We start from the raw sequence: 17595 nt of genomic DNA, 5'->3' as shown, positions 1-17595 counted from the left end.
CCAATCACCCAGAAGCCACAGCTGCCCACAGAGGGATCTGTCTTACCAGGCTTGACTCTGCCCTGTGATTTCTAGGTTGTCTGAGTAGGCAAGGGTCTTTGCTTGACCTCTCAAGGTCAAGCTGGCCCCACGCGTCAGAGGCAGGGTCTTTCACAGGCACCCCGGGCTGCAAATGCACCTGATTAATCCTCCCCTTGCTTTGGGCGAGGTTGCCAGGTTCTCAGGAAAAGCCTCTGGATGAAGCATTAAAATGTGATTTCCAGGACTTCTCGGGCCGTCCAGTGGTGTTAAGACTCCACACTTCCAATGCAGGGGGCGCAGGTTCGATCCCTGGTCAGGGAACTGAGATCCCACATGCCATGCAGTGCAAGGAAAAAAAAAAAATGTGATTCCCAACAGCCCGGGCTGGAATTGGCTTTGAAGGTGTAACTGGCCTTACCCTGGCCCACTGCCATCCTCTGCTTCGCTCACCATTAACTCTGAGGGTTCACTTCCCTTCTTTTATACTTCTCTGTGTTTCTGCCTCTCCCCACCCTAGTGGGAGTTCCTGCATATTTGAGACAACGGAGGCATTCCAAAAATCAGACTCCACAGCCATCCATGAGCCCACCCCACCCTCACTCAGGCACCCTCCGTGGCTCCCTGCTGTCTAAACATTAAAGTGTGGTTTCATGGAGCCAAAGTTCAAGGCCTCCTGTCATCCCAGTTCATACTTCATGAGATGCTCAGTCAGATGAGGTTCCTGACTCTGAACTTTTGTCTGCTCTGTGTCTGCTTCTCAGAACTCCGTCTCTTCTAGCTCTTCATGTACAAATCCAGCACTTCTTTTCCTGCTCATTTCAAATGCCGCCTCCTCCAGGAAGACACCTCCGATGCCCACAGCTGGAGGTGAGGTCTCTCCCTCTGAACCAGCTCTGTCTGTGGCTCCTGACACTCTCTGCTGTGCATTACAGCTATTCACACACACAAGTTCTCTTGACTCCTAGATCCTAACCCTTCCTTGACAGCTGGTGCCCCAGCTTCTAGTCCTTGCCCATCATTTACACCCCGGAACTCTATATTTTAGCCTCATAAATGGCTTGCCGGTCCTGCAAAGAGATGTGTTTGCTCACTGAAGATTCTGGGCTTTTGCCCATGCTGTTTCCACTCCCTGTCATTCCCTTCCTCCGGGTCCACTTGGGGACTCATCCATCATTTTACAACCCCAGGTTTACTTCCCCAAGTCCCTGGGCTCCCACCTGTTGCCAAGGGAGCACTTCACCACTCTGTACTCTCCCATCTCCTCGCATCCCTGTTCCCCCCACTATCCTGGGCACGCCTTGAGGGTACCTTCCATATCCCTCATCTTTACATCCCTGATGCCCAAGAGCACCCAGCAAATGTTTGCTGAATGAATCATTGAGCATCGACACTCTAAGTCACGGTTTCCAGATGAACAGGCAGCTCACCACCTCCAAAAGCCTGTCCTGATTTACTTCATCCTGAACTAAAAGCTGATTAACATTGCCGTGTGACCTCGGGAAAGTCACTTTCTCTGAATCGTAAGTTGTTCACCTATAATATGAGGGGGTTGGATTTGGTAGAAAAAGAGAACCCTGCCAAGTTTCCCTTTTTCTGATCCTGGTTCAATGGCACTGAGCTTTAGCCTAAAATCTTCAATATTTATGTCTGGTCTCTTCAAGTGACCCATGAGGACATCCTTCATCCTCCAGCCCAAGCCCAGCATCAGGCTGTGTGCCCCCAAAGCCCTACGAAATGCCTTCTAAAGAAATATTAAGCCACTCAGGGGGTCCAGGGTCTCTCACCAGCAAGCCGGCTGAGAATTGCTAAGGGCACATTATCAGAGACAGCCATTCTTCCCCCAGGTGCCACCTGGATGTCATTCTTGTCCAGTCATTCTTTCTAACCCTCCTGGGCCGCTAATAAGCCCCCAACTCCAGGAGTTCTTTACTGCCTCTGAGCAACAAAGACATCGCCTTTCTGAGAGAGAAGGACATCAGCTCCCACCGTATGGACCAGCAGGAAGTGGGTTCAGATGGCCCCAAAGGAAATACTGATTCGAAAGATGTCCCGAGGGTCCTGCATGGTGGAGAAGGACCTGGTGACAGAGAGCCCTTCAGTTGCAGGGCGGGAGATGACTTGGTGTGTGCTTTAGTGACCCACTGGCCTGAGACAGACTCCCCACTCTGCCCTTACCGTCTGTGGCATCTTAAACAAGGGCCTTAATCTCTCAGGCTTCGTTTGTCAAAATGGAATGAAAAGCATTTCAATTTCAAAGGGGGGTTAAATGGAATAAACAATCTAACAATCTGATGTATCATTTTTTTTCATTTTACTCCACTGTTATTCTTTCAAGCGCATAACTCAATTTTTCTCCAATTTCCGTTCTCTCTCCTCAGCTTATTACGTCACATGAGGCTGATGTTAATGACACAGAACCCATTTCCTTACTGCAATTTCTTGCACATGGTAGATACTTCATAAATGTACACTGGATGGATGAATAAATACCTGGTCATATCTGGAGGGTGAGGACAGTAGTTGCCCCCCATCCTCCTCCAGGTATCATTTGAGGAAGAAAGAATTCATTCAGTCATTTTCAATAACTATAGACCCGTACTATGTGCCATTAATTTTAGCAAATTAATTTAACCGCCAAACAACCCTCTCCGCTCAGTGTGACGTGTCCTCGTTTTCCATCTGAGGAAACTGATATGGAGAGGACTTACCCACAGAACTTGTAAGTGACAGGGCTCTGGTTCAAGTCCAACTTTTCTCTAAGTCCACATCCTTACCGTGCAAAGGATTTACCATCTTTCCATTTCAGAAGTTATACACAGGCATCATTGTAGATTTGGAAAAGACAGAAAATTAGAAAGCATCAAAATTTAACCACCAAAAGACATCCTGACTTTAATACCTTGGAATCTTTTTTCAGATTTCTTTTTCTGCATATAGATTTCGTAGGTTTGGTTTTTTTTTGGTGGTGGGTTTTTTTAAGTTATAAACAGATGGTATAAGCAGGTGTGTATCCTCACTTAACAGTCTGTTGAAAGCATTTTCTCCTTGTTTTTACATTTGCGTCATCATTTGAATGGCTGCGTAATATTTCTATCAAATGGACATACCATAATTTACTTATCATTCCTCTATTGTTGAACTGGAATTGCTTTCTCTGTTTTTGCTATTGTGAATAACACTCTGCCTGATATCTTTGTGGACAGAGTTTTAAGATGATCTTCTCGGGCTAATTTTAATTCTTTCCTTAGGCTAGTTTCTAGAATGGTGAGATTTCTGGGTCAAGGGAAATGAGCATTTGTAAGGCTCTTGAAAAATAGAGTGCCAAGTGTATTTTCTCAAAGATTTTCACGTTACAAAAAAAAAAGGAGAGTAGAGAACCAAAGAAAGATAGATGGTTACTGGACAGCTGGCAGCTACAGACAAGAAAAAACAGGGCATGCCAACTATAACGCTTTATCAAGGACTGAGCTGTGTTAAAGAGAAGCGATAGCAAAAAGCTGTTTTCTTACTTCTTAGGAAGGAAAAATATATATAAATACTGCATGTGGATTAGTGAAAGATATTTTCAATCACTCTGAAAGCCCAAGTGCACTTACTAAAAAAAAAAAAAAAAAAAAATAGCACGTGGAAGTCTACTCTTATCAAACAAGTCTTCCAGCCTCTTCCCATCTGCCGTACCTCTGTGCTTCGAGAAAGAAGGCCCAGGTTCTAACATTAGGTCTGTCACTGGACAGCTCTGTGCCTGCCGGCCTTTCTGTGCCTCCGTTTACAGGCCTGCCTGGCCTACCTCCCAGGGGGTATTAGGAGGAAAACTAAGCTCATGTATATGAAAATCCTTTGTAAAATTTCAACCACTGATATCATTTGTTGGTCAAAAAATAATTTCCTATTAATTATGATTCATAATGTAAGAATCTTCAGGACGCTACAGAAGGCGTCCCAGCAGAGTTTCTCAAAATGTTTTAATATACCAGGCTTCTATCAGTTTATAAGAGTGAGGTATGCTTTACTTTTGCTGGAAAACTCAGATTGTGTAAAGCGAGATACAACTTCTCTGTTCTAAAAGTGGGCAGGTACCTCTGCCCCGTGCCCCCAGCTCCAATGTCAGACAAGACTGTGCTGATTCAGATGACCCCCCGGGAGCTGAGCTGACCCACATCTGTACAACTGGGCTGGCTTAACCACTGAGGACCTCAGCTACAGCCCCCTCCCAGGACCCCCAGCCCTGAGTCAGCCCTGGAGGCAAGACCACAGACCAGGGCCATCATTCAGTCCAACCGAGTACCACTGGGCTCAGGCTTGCAACGGAGCTTCCTTCCACTCCCTGGAGGGTTCTTCCAGAAAGGTGTTTGGTTCCTCCACCCTGCAAAACCTCCAGAGACTCCAGGGTTTGGCAGGTAGTCTTTACAACGAAGCCAGCCCCGCCAAGAACACAAGTTGGGCAGCATTTAAACTTTCATGCCTCTGCCATCTTGGCTTCCGGCTACCATGTTCACGTCCATCTCCCTGGGCGGGGAGGGAAACCACAGATGCATGGGGCTGAAAAGGCACTAAAGGTCATCTAGCCCTTCCCCTTGATTTACAGTTGAGATATCGGGGTCCAGAGAGGTGGTGGCCCCCCATCTCCTTGATATTAAGTATGAAGTTTTCTTAAGCTAGCTGTTCTTCAGTCTCAGTGTGCATCAGAAGCGGGGAGGAAGTGGGTTAAAGGCCCATTCCTAGGCCCGACACCACACCTGCTACATCAGACTCTCTGAAGGTGGGACCCAAGAATCTGCCTTTGTAAACAAGACTCTCAAGTAATGCAGATGCACCCAAAGTTGTAAAACTCTTGAGCGGTAGGTAGGACCACTTGCCACTCAGTGCCCAGAGCCCTGACTCGTGCAGCTGGTGGCCCTAGTTTAGCCCCTGCCTGCTTACACACACACACGCACGCACGCACGCACGCACAAGCACAAACACATGCATTCACAGTGGGCCTGTTGACGTTGGGGAGGTAAGTGACCAGGTAAGTTCCAAATCCAGAGAGAACCAAGGACAGAGTCACCTGGGCCTCTCAGCAGATGGTCAGCAGCTTTGGAAGAAGCTCTCTGGCTTCAGAAGGAAATCCTGGGCAGCTGAGGAAGGGCTGAAAATACACTCAGCATCTTTCGAGGACAGTAGCTCACATACTTGAAGACACCAGCTCAACAGGGTATTTCATTCCCAGATAATTTAACAGCTGATTCTGCCCATTAATTTCTTCCTGAGGGCAATCCCTGATGGGAACTACATCGATTCCTGATGAGTCATTCATTGGCCAGTAAACGTTACAGAGCAACCCAGGCCACCCAGCACTAAACATCCCACACAAGACAGTGGAGATATCAGGCCCTCTGATATAGGGACATAGAGAACCTGGAAAAAGTCCACAGATAGCCCCGAACATGGCTCGAGGGCTGGGAAATAAGGCCTGTGAGCCTGGTGAAGTGTCCTGTCCCCAAAATAGTCTGAAACCCTTCTGGGGTGCTGGGAAGGGGTTAGATACCCTGCCCTGAACTGTCAGAAGTGATTACTAGGCAAACAGCATCAGGCATGTTTATTTTTAACTTGAGGTCCTTTTTACTTCAACTCCCTTCCAATCTCTACTGTTAATTTCTGCCTGGATTTTCCAACACGGAGTGAATCTCTCTCTCTCTCTCTCTCTCTCTCTCACACACACACACACACACACACACACACACACACACACACACACACACACACACAGCTATGTGCCTATGGGGTCTACTGCCTACAGTAAAGGTTCATTCAGTGGTGTAGGCCAGTTAGAGCTTTGAATGAGGAAATACAGGGATAATCCAGAGAACTGGAGTCTAGCCCCGCCTCTGCAGCCAACTGCAGGACTCCAAGCAAACGCTTGGCCTTTCTGGACCTCAGTTTTCCCATCTCTCAAATAGGTAGGACTAGTTTAATGGTACGCAACCTAGCTATGGTACTAGGATCCTCTAGAGAGTTTTTGAAAAATACTGGTATTTGGGCCTCATGTCTGAACAACCGAATCCTAATCTCTGGGCTAAGCCCCGGGGTATCTGTAGTTTATACAGGTACATGATTCTGATGCAGAGTGTGGGCTGAGAACCACTGGCCTGGGCAATCCAGTGCTGCTGTTCAATTAATTCCATCGTTTATCATGGAGGGAACAAGACAGAGAAAAGATGGAGTGGCTGCCTTTCTTGTGATTCCTGTGAAGAGAAGCCAAGGGCAGAAAGGCTCAAGTGTGCCATCTGGGATTCAGTGTAACTTAAGAATTTCCTGAATAGAAAGAAAAGGATGCTCTGAATATAAAATCAGACAAAAGCCCTGGGCTTGAGGTTTCCTACCAGAAATATACTGCCAAGGGACAGGAAGAGATTCCTCTCCAAGGGATGCAGCCCGCGGTGAAGGATGAGCTGGGAATCTTGGAGGACCCCCCTGGTCATCCACTGAGGGCAGAGACACCTCCGTCCTTGGCCCTGGGCCTGATGATGCTTTCCAAGCACCTCCTCAGGCCTCACAGAAAGGAAACTGCAGCACTTAAGCCTCTTGGGAGCCGAGCAGCCTCAGACAAGTCCCTTCTCTCCGCACCTCATATTTTCCTCTGTAAAATGGGGAAGGTGGGAGTTAAATCAAATACCCTATTCCATCAATTCTAAGCCACACATTTAACATCTCTGAAATAGGGATGGACCTCACAGTCAATGGCCTCTTACCACTAATTGGCAGGATTCTTCTTTTCTTAGAGGTGTTCCAAGTAATGGTGCGTCTTACAAAGGATAGCATCTTAGCATTGGTGAAATTTGATGATATATCTGGTTCCTCCCAATTCAAACATTCTAAAAATTCCATGATTCTTTGGCCTTCTGTCCAGATCATCTTTACTGCCAAGCAGTGTATGCATCAAGCCCTGTGGGGAGGCACCAGCTTCTACTAGTTCTTTGCCCTTCCGTGTTATCCACGGACCAGCTGCAGCGTCTCGGGCCCCACCCCACCCCAGGTTATGTTGTATCAGAACCTGCTTTTTTTTTTTTTTTTTTTTTGCGGTACGCGGGCCTCTCACTGTTGTGGCCTCTCCCGTTGCGGAGCACAGGCTCCGGACGCACAGGCTCAGCGGCCATGGCTCACGGGCTCAGCCGCTCCGCGGCATGTGGGATCTTCCCGGAACGGGGCACGAACCCGTGTCCCCTGTATCGGCAGGTGGACTCTCAACCACTGCGCCACCAGGGAAGCCCAGAACCTGCATTTTTACCAAGATTCCCTGGTGGTTCCAAGCACGTTAAAGTTTGAAGAGCACTATAGTCGTTCACACTCCTCCTCCATCAGAAACACACAGACACGGGCTTCCCAGGTGACGGCGGAGCTCCCTGAGCCCGTCCATGGCGTGGCATGAAGTGTGCTGAGAATCCCTTCCTCCTACCCCAAGCTCTCCCTGAAGTCAGAACAAGTTGCAAGCCCGCAAATGGCCTTTTTCCCATGCCAAGTCATCACTGTTCATGCCAATTCCTCATCGGGATCAATACAGGGGGACATCTTACCCCAGTCTGTATATCTGAGGGATAGTTTCTGAGCTGTGACTGAAGTCTAAATAACAAAGCCGTGTCTACCTGATAAATGAAGCTCCGGAATGCCTGAGACGCCACACTTGCTAAACCTGCACCACAAGCTTTTCTGTAATGATAAATTCTCTCCGGCATCAGGCGAAGCTGAAAGTCACAGGCACCCCCAAGGACAGTCTTCTGCAGAATTGTGGCTTTGCACAGACACAGCTCAGGAAAAACTCTGAGTGTTGATTTCCCTTGCATGACTGTGCTGTGTTAGTGGTAGGACGATAGAATCCTGGAATGCTGAGCTGAGAAAGCCCAGAGAGACCATGAAGGACTTGTCCTTGCCAAGCAACCTCCCAATTTTACTCACAGAGAAACTGAAGCCCAGGGAGGGAAGGTTGCCTTGGTAACTGGCTTGGCTGCCTCGAGCGAGAGGCAAGTCAGTTGGGCTCCAGCTTTGGGCCCGCCCCGGGGGAAGAGAAATTGGTCTCCCACCTTCCTCCCAAAAAGCTTGAGGGCCAGTAGGAAGCGGGCCGATGACCACAAGAATGTGCTGCATTCAAAATACTAGCTACTCCCCCTTTCCCAGCTTGTGCCAGCCGTAGGGTGGGCAACTGCAGTGGGAGAGAAGGGTGCTTTCCCCTCTCTCCCTGAGCGATGTCTTTACCACTTCTTAGCCTTGTCAGTCACAGCATTTGATCCCTACAGGGGAATGGGAGAGAGGAGGAAGAAAGGAAATGAGACACTCTTTTATCTGACTGATACCGTTCAGAGATGGAATGTGCTCTTTAGCAGGGAGATATTTAAAACTTTGCCTCATGGAATACTTTCTTGGGTTCTTTGGAAACTGCTCTGCGTGACCTCTCTGCCTAATGGGAGTTTTTACCTGAAATTCCCTTGCCCAGGTAATTGCGTCACCTCTCCCTCTTGCTTTCTTTTTCTCCCTGGTTCTCAGTGTTCCACTACCACATAAACTTTCTCTCACTGTTGGGGTCTCCTTGTCCCTCTGGATGGCAATCCTGGGCAAGAGGACTGCAAGCCCACCAGGCTCTCTCCCCCTTGAGGCCATATCTGGTCAGGACGATCTTGAGGATACAGGCAGATACCCATGTTAAAAGCACCCCTACTTCCCTCAGCAGGTAACCTTGTCATCCTCAGATTTCTCAAACTCATTCTAATATCTGCCCACCATGTACAGCAACTGCAGGTGACAAATATTAAGCGCCTTGATAGTTTCCTCATCGTCTACTCTCTTTAGTTGACAAGGGAGAATCCCATTCATTCTCCTTCCTTGGGGAGGGGAGTGGATGTACTCCACATACACCAGCACCCCAAAGACTCTAGCTAACTCTTCTAATCCTCTCCTTCTCCTCTTGATGTGAATGAGAGGGTTGGAAACAAGTGGTTTTGCACAACCTCCTTTTGCAACTTCTACATGATGGTCTCATGCTTCATTATGGAATCTGTTTTCTGGGTCCTCAGCAAAAACTAAAGTAAAATATTTTTATTTTGACATTGTGTTATACTAGCTTCAAAAATGAACACACGCTTACCTAGATTAATTAAATATGTAGTTTCCTTAACAATCTTGTGATTCAGTTGTGTATCATGTTTTAGTCAATTATTAAATTCTAAGCACTTTCAAAACAAAAAAGAATGTGTTGTAGATGCCAGCCTAAAACACAAACCTGGATACCAGCGTCCAAAGGCAAGAAGGAATGGGTGGAGGAGGCTTCTTGGCCGAGGGACACAGACTGAGCCTTGAAAGCCAGGTAGCTGGTTGCCGGCTGAGAAGCAGGAAGAGCCATCCAGGCAGGGAGAGAGAAGAGCAAAGGTAGAGAGGCTATGGGAGCCTGATCGTTTGGGGGAAGATGAGAGGAGAGACAGGAAGGCAGATCATGGAAGGTCTTCTGAAGAAAAGGAGCTTGGATTTTATCGGGGAAGGTGGTGATATGACTGAGTCTGCATTTTAGGAAGATCAGATGGGGGTCAGATTGGAGGGGGTGCATGAGAAGCAGGGGGGCCAGTTAGGAGACTATTGCAGTGGTCCAGGAGGGAGCTGAGGACAGTCTCAACTTGTCCAGAAGAGGGGACACTTGCAGGGCCTTGGGGAGATTGAATCAGAGTTACTCACCCATCCAATGGAGGAGAAGGGGGAAGGAGGAGGGGTCAATTTATCGGGTCTAAAAATTAAGAATCTGGTATCCAGTGTTCTTCAAGTTGTGAGTTGAGTGTCCACACAACAGCTAGCAGAGGGGAGTTACAGTACACTGTCTGGTTAGTAGAAACCACTGGGCTAACTCATAATGAACCTTCAGTTTGAGCAATTGTGTTCTGTTAAATAAAGTAGTGCTGTAGTAGACAGGGGAGGCTAACTGCTAGAATAATCAACCCTTAAATCTGAGTGGTTTGACACAATGACAGTGTATTTCTCCCTCATGTTGTGGTCCAGTGCAGTTGGCAGTGGGGCTCTGCTCCATGCAGTCATGCAGGGATCCAGCTTTCTCCCGTCTCTGTCCTCCTTTAGGCTTTCCGACTCATCTCTCTTCCGCCATCAGCTGGGGAAGGAGAGAGCACATCTACTCTTAACCACCTCAACCTAGGAGAACTAGTCATACACACCACCTGGACGCACAGGTGGCTGGGAAAAGCCACCAACCCAAGAGGGAGATGAGAACCCCAACACTGGTCTCCACCACGCTGCCCTAGTTTACCTGCACAGTGGCTTCACAGTTTATCTAGCACATGGCATTTTCTTAGTGAAGACGCTCTGGACACCCACTGGAGCTCAGTGGACAGGATTTGCCCAGCCATCCCTGATCCAAAGACCCCAAACAGGCAGGGATGCCTCATACCCTGGAGGTCACTGAGATAGACTGTGTCCTGCATTCTGTGCCCTGGCGTCTCTGTCTTGAAATGAGGGCTCAGCTCTTCACCTGCCAACTTCCCAACGCCAAGAGCTTTCTGTTCTCCATGTGTTCCTCCTAATAGATGGCTCTTCCCTTCCGCACCCGCAGGAGACAGAGATTCTAAGGCAGTTGTCAAGAATTATCGCAGCCCAGAGAAAGGACGGGGAGAATGAGAGTGATTCGTCAAGAAGACTTACAAGCCGATTGGGCAGCCCGTGATCGGAGCTGTTTAGCTACCCAAAGGGATAGCAAGATAAATGACAGCCAGAAGAATTAACAGTTACAACCGTGGCCTCTTACATTGTGAAGGCTCGTTCCAATCACCTGTCACTGGGCTTTTAAAGGTTAGGGGGGTGCCTGACTCTGTATTTATATCTCGCTTTAAACAACTGAAGGATGGGTTCCTGGGAAAGAGGGTGAGGCAGGTATTTATAAATGAAATCTTTCCTCTGGGTTACTGCTGCAGACCTATTTTTTTCTCCAGTTCTATTTGATTTCTAGCAGGTAATTGTTCCTAGCACTGGCTTTCCGTAACACGGGCTGTGCACTTTCTCTCTCTCCACTGAAGTCACTGTCAAGTGGCTAATGAATTGTAAACAGGCAAGGCGACGTGCACATGTTGCTGCCATTTTAAGGACCCTGGCTAAGCCCTTTGTGAAAATCAAATGTCCTTGAATCATTCAAATAACCCCTGCCCTGACTCAAGCCTGGGTGAATTTTATAGACCGGATGTTCTTAAGGCAAACAAAATTTTCTGGACTCCTTTTGCCAATGACAGAGGCCAAGATCTTGGCTATCTTGAGCTCCTGCTATGTGTCACATAAACAATGCGCTGGATTCGGTTCATATATTAGCTCATAAAACTCTCCAGGACAGAGACTAATATTCTTATTTCACAAGAGGTAACTGATACTCAAAGAGGTTCAGTTGTTCGCCCAAGGTCCCTGAGCTAGCATGTGGTGAAGGTGAGTTTCAGGCTTAGAATGTCTGACTCCAAACCCGTAATTCTTTCTACTCCCAACACAATCCCCAAGTAAGGTGCCTGCCTGTGGGCTTCTCTGGAAGACCCCAGAGATAAGTCCCTTTACTCATAGTTTTTAAAAAGCTCCTGGGAAAAGACAGAACTTGAGTCCACAGGGCTGTGGACAGTGCAGTGGTCGACTTGGTGTATGGGATCACCCTGCCTCTCCCCGGTGGCTGGGCGGTAACCCAGAGAGAGGGCTGGACGGGGTGAGGGAGTGGGAAGCAGCTGTCTCAGTCGCTGTGGGGCAGGATTGGGAGTCAAAAGCCTTGGGTTCTTGTCCAAACCCTTCCTCCGAATTGCTAGATGATCGCAGGCAAATCGTTTTGCTTCTGTGAACCTCAGTCTTCTCCTCTTTACAATGGCAATGATACGGCTGTCCCACATTGAGAGGGAAAGAGGAGGCCTTCCACGGAGCATCTCAGGACATGCAGGAATTTCTCAGTGGGTCTCTGATAACGAATGGCTTCTCTCCAGTGGCAGTGGCCGTCACCTGGCATTAGACAGGGAGGGCTTCCTTAGAGTGGGGACCACAGGACAGTGATGCCAGGCTTCAACGTCCAACTGAATCCGGACTCCATCACTTACCAGCAGTGAGACCTTGGGCAAGCTTCTGCACGTCTCTGCCTCAGATTCCTCATCTGTATAAGAGGGATAACAATAGTACCGACCTCAAACTTCATCTATGCAAAGTGCCTGGGCCAAAGGGTGTCTGTCCAGCTTCCTCCCTGACCTCTACCCTCCCACCCTCTACCATGACGGCATACGCCAGTGTCCACACCACCAAGCAGGAGGGCTGAGGCTGTGGAACAACCTCAAGGAGCCCGACAAAGAGCTTGAACGGGGGGTATTTGTTCCTCTTTGAAAGGCGAGAGCCCAGGGCTTCTTCGTGGTCTGACAGTTTGCACCTGTTCATCTGTGATGTTCCAGACTCGCAAGGGAAGGTTCACTTCAAAGACCACTTTATCAGAGCAGCAGGGAAGACATCAGAGCATTTTGTAGTGAAGTCAATATTGCTTATGATTTCTGCCGATGCGCTTTCCAGAGCACCTGAGCTGGGGAGAAGAGAGGTGGGGTGGGCAGTACAACAGTTTGGGGCACCAACTCTATGACTCTAGTTATGGACACCGACACACACATGAACTTCGCAGATAAGGACACTGTGGAGAGGGTGTCACGCACCCATGGTCATCCAGAGTCAGGATTTGTCACTAGGTCTGATCCACCCCAATCCAGACTGTGGTCCTTCGGGGACACAGGAGAAGGGATGCTGCCACTCCCTGTTGCCAACCAAAGGCTATCCTCTCTTACTGCTTGAGACAAGCAGCACAGAGGTGCGTTCTGCTGGGCGGCGGGTGGGGACCCAGGAGTGGCTCCAGTTTAGATCTGTGATCTGGGCAATTTTCCCGGCAGCCACATTCAGTAGAAAGATGACTCCCACAGGGGGCTTAGTGGGTTATTGACATCTTAGTCGCTGTCCCAGGTGGGGCTTCACGTCTTCAGTCAAGGTCTTCATGCCCAGCAGGGTTGCCTGCCACCATTTTCTTCCATAACCTTCCCATCTGGTTCAAGCAGCCCTGCCCTAAGCCTTGGTACCACTAGGGGCAGCAGTGAGCAGGTGACGTTGTCCAGCAGGGCTGCAGCGCTCAGGCACCTGGCCCTTCGCCACCCAACCTGTGCCAAAATTCCACAGAGGGGAGGTTTCCCCTGGGTACAGTCCTGGGGAAGGATACATCTGGAGCTCCTTTTGTACACCACATGCTGTGATGGGTGCCTCCGTCTCCATGCTAACTCATTTAATACTCCCTCAAACCCTGGGAAGTAGAGATAATTATTCCCATCATGCAGATGAGGAAACTGAGGCTCAAAGATATTTTAAAACCTGCCCAGGGTTGCATAGGGAGTCATAACAACAGCTGCCATTTATTGAGCTCCAGCTCTGTGCAAGACACTATGCTGAACCCTTTCAGGCATGACCTCATTTAGAATACGTCATCAAATCTAAACAATGACAACTGTACGGGTCAGTGTTACGTTATGTGCCAGTAAGAAAGAAAAACACTACCACTGATGGTAAGATCTTACAGACGCTTTAGGATGTGGGAAAATATGTGTTTCATAAGCAACGAAATATAGACATTCTCACAATGAGATATGTACTGTTACTGCCAATTTACAGGTGGGGAAACTCAGGCAATAACTGATAGAGCTAGAACCCAGAGCTATGTCTCCCTGAGTCCAGAGCCCAGTCTTTTAACCATGCAGTGCTGCCCTGAGTATTGACTAAGTCCCTGCTCTGCTCCAGTGCCCACGCTCTCCTAGACCATGTCCTTCAGTCTCCATGCAAACTTGTGGGGTGGTACCGGTATCCCTTTTTGGAGATGACGAAATAGCTGAGAATTAGAATCCAGTGCCCCGTTCCAAAGGCCACTCTCTTTTCACGACATCCCGTGGTACGTCACCTGCCCCTTCCAGCCTCTGTAATCCCCGGGCCATCTTTTCCAGGAGCCCACGTGGTGTCCCATGTGGACACGGACTCTGTCGGGCCCCCCCACTGGGAAGGTGAGGGTAAATGTCTTTCTCAGGGCCCAGCCAGGAGCCAGCCCATGACACGTACAAATGACTTTGAACTCCCGAGGCTGGTGAGGTATTGATCTCTCCATTGTAGTCCTTCCAAATGGTCCAGGCATTTAAGATGATGTCTATGAAAGGGCAATGTGTCCCCAGTTCCCCTTCAAAGTGTTTCGTGGATGTACCCCATAGACTGTAACTGTAATTGGAACCACCAACTCAGCCATACAAAATTGGAATCATTCAGTGGAAAAGAAAGCGTTTTTTTAAGGTTGTAAAGTACTCTGACTGTAAAAAATGTGACCCAGCATGCTGACGATGGTGGCATTTCTAGAGATGGTGGCCAGGAAGTCACAGTTTGAAGGACTGACAGGTAGTGATAGATGAGGTTCCACAATTATAATGGACCCTCCACAAGTGTTAATTATTTGGGGAATGATGGAACACAGTGTGGTGTTATAAACCGCCTAAATACAGAGCAGGTAGCCCTCTTTGGAAAATTGCGTAAGATTCAATTAAGTGCGGGTCCTGCTGGTGCAGAGCTGAGCCAGAAAGATCAGACCTGAGAGCTCAGCCCGTCTGAGAGTTCAGTGGCTCAGGGGCACAGACTTTCGATTCCAGATCTCATCCTTCCAGGATCCACACGCTTTATGCCTGTAAACATCCGCCACCCCCACGCTGGAAAGCTCCAGGAAGGCGGTAGTAAAAGATGAATTTTACGGCCACTGCTCTGTGCACACGGAGCCTCCCTGCCACGGAGCCTTCACCAGGCAGGGTCGCAGGAGGAAATTCATCCAGTCCCCGAACGCGGGCGTCCAGGGCCGCAGCGGTGGAGTCCCAGAGGGCAGAGGCGGCTGCGGCTCATTCAGACACCCTTGCGGGGCTTTCAGAGGCCTCGATCGGAGCGTGGGGCGTAAAGGTGTTAAAGTGCCCCTCAGCCCCGCCTCGAGAATTAACCGAAGCCACACACGTGGTCAGTGTGGGCCCTCAACGAACATCCCGTCCTTCCTTGGTCAGGGCTAGGACTTGCGGCGTGGTGCTGGGTCAGCTGAAAACCCTCCTAGCTAGCTCAGAATCTGCTCTAGGGTGGAGGGCCGAGGCGGGGTGAGGAGAGGGGGAGGGGCAGGTGGCCCCAGGAGGCGGCAGAGGGCAGAGCGGGGCGGGCTGGCCTTGTGTTCAGTCCACACACACACCCAGCCCCCACTCACTCACGCTCCCAGCCTGGGCAGAGCCACCCGAGACCCCCCAGCTACCAACTCCACGCCCACCCAGATATGTGGAAAGTGGATTCCGAATGGAGCTAAAAGCCAAAACTGTAGCAAATGCATTGAGGTGCTCTCCAGCCAACCTGGACCCAGCTTCTCTTTCAAATATGCAGTTGAAGGGCTTCCCTGGTGGCGCAGTGGTTGAGAGTCCGCCTGCCGATGCAGGGGACACAGGTTCTTGCTCCGGTCTGGGAAGATCCCACATGCCGTGGAGCGGCTGGGCCAGTGAGCCGTGGGCGCTGAGCCTGCGCGTCCGGAGCCTGTGCTCCGCAACGGGAGAGGCCCGCGTACAGCAAAAAAAAAAAAAATGCAATTGAAAAAAGCCATGTCGTAAAAGTCCCCCATCCCAACAGAGATCGTGAACAGAGGCCAGTCTGTGCCCCTACAAACATCCTCCCCCAGCACCCCGCCTAGCCCATGCAAACAGGAATGTTTTCATGGCGATGTAAAGGTGATGTAGTTGAAGCGGAAACAATGGGATGCTGGGGATTGATAGCTGCGGAGGAGCAGAGTGAAGCCCCAGGCAGGGCTGCAGGAGAGGGAGACAGAGTGCTGGGGGCTACCCGGTGCTCTCTGTGGGCGACACGCACACCCTCGTCTGTGACTCTCCTGCTGCTGTGCAGTGTGCGCCCTGCGCACAGATGTATGCAGCAGCTCTGAGATGCTCCAGCCGAGCAGCAGCCAGTCCTGCTGCCTCCTCTAGACTCTTCCGTTGACGATGCGCATAGGTGGAAGCTGGACTGAGGGATCTTCTCAGAAAGATGAAAATGCACCCAGGGTTAATAAAAAAAAAATAGAGGAGAAGGACGAGGAGGAAGAAAATACAGGGCAGAGATGCAGTCTGGATCCCAAATGACCCCTTTCCAGCTTACAGAGCTGAGAGTATGGGTCAGAGAAAAGAGCTGGGGGAGTCAGGACCCCTAGTACTATGTCACGAGGACCCCCCCAGCAGCAGTGAAGTCCAGAGCAGAACCTGCAGGGGGGCCCAGGACAGGAAAAGACAAAGGATACTTATGTCAACAGCTGGGCCAGCGTTGGAAGGAGTGAAGAAAACCCCAGGCTCTGAATGGGGAAGTGCCTGGTTCAGGTCAGCCTGGGAGTAAAGGCCTGGCTCGTATGCCTCTGAGCTCCCTCCTCTGCGTGAGGCCACCCCTGCGCCTGCATCCCTGCGACACTTCCCCTCCCCCAGTTTCAACCAGCAAATCACACACCAAGGCAATTTGCTGCGAACACACTGCCAGCGCCGACAGCACTTGCCCAAGAAATTGTGTCCGGACGAAGATGCGACGACAATGGTGTGTCAGCGTGCACAGACACCCTAAAAACGCTCTTCTGTCAAGGCAGCCCTTACACTGGGGAGTGGAGGCAGGGCATGAATTTTGCAGGGGCTGGTACCTACCAGGGATGTATATTCACTGAAGGTGCAGGAGTCACCGGAACAATGATGGAGACTTTTTCAGTCACCCGGGGCTGTTCCCAGGGCACGGAGCAGGACACACCAGCCTGACACTCACCCACGTGCCCCCTTGTTGCCCTACCTGAGGCTCCCCTTCCAGGCCACGCCTCTCTTTACCTCTGGGCCTTTGCCTGGGCAGTTCCCTGGACCCAGGGCACTCTTCCCACACTCCAGATCTGTCTAATGGACAACACAGTCTTTCTAGACTCAGCCCAAAGGTGACCACCGCCTCCATAAAGGATTTTCTGATCCCCCCACTCCAAGTTGGTCTGGCCGTGCCCTCCTTAGTGCCTCCACAACTCCCGTACATTGTTCCCCCATTATAGCACTTGCTTTGTTACATGCCTGTCTGTTCTTTCTAGACTGTAGGCCCCCAGGTCGTAGGAACCAGGTCTTATTCATCTTCGTAGCCTCAAATCCTAGGAGTGTTCCTAGAACAGATTAGGTGCTAAACAAACATTTATTGCACACTTGGAAGGAGGATGAGTGAGAGGGTGGGTGGATGGATGGATGGGGGGGCAGGTGTGGGTGAATGGATGGAGGGATGAATAGAACGTGGGTGGATGGATCAATGAATGGATGTATAAATGGAGGGTGGGTGGATGGATGGATGGATGAAAATAATAATGAAAAAAAGAATATTTTTATGAAAATAAAAGTGCAGGGGCTGTCTGCCCCATGACACCAAAGCTGGAAGGATTCTTGTAGAGCTCCAGAGGCATATCTAGAGCCAGCAAAGCCCAAGGTGAAAGTCACATTAGAATGAGACAAGTTATAGTCTTTGAAAAAG

At 49.7% G+C, this 17595-nt stretch overlaps 1 protein-coding gene across 2 annotated transcripts in view; it reads left to right on the top strand.

Annotated features, from left to right (window-relative positions):
* ASIC2 (acid sensing ion channel subunit 2) overlaps nt 1–17595 on the top strand; it is a 1024770-nt gene that overhangs the window by 985304 nt on the left and 21871 nt on the right. The gene's annotated exons all lie outside the window — the stretch shown is intronic.

The sequence above is a fragment of the Tursiops truncatus genome, chromosome 20, assembly GCF_011762595.2.
Source record: "Tursiops truncatus isolate mTurTru1 chromosome 20, mTurTru1.mat.Y, whole genome shotgun sequence".
Classification (NCBI taxonomy): Eukaryota; Metazoa; Chordata; class Mammalia; order Artiodactyla; family Delphinidae; genus Tursiops; species Tursiops truncatus.
Note: the sequence above shows the minus strand (reverse complement) of the source record. Positions and strands in the feature narration are given on the sequence as shown.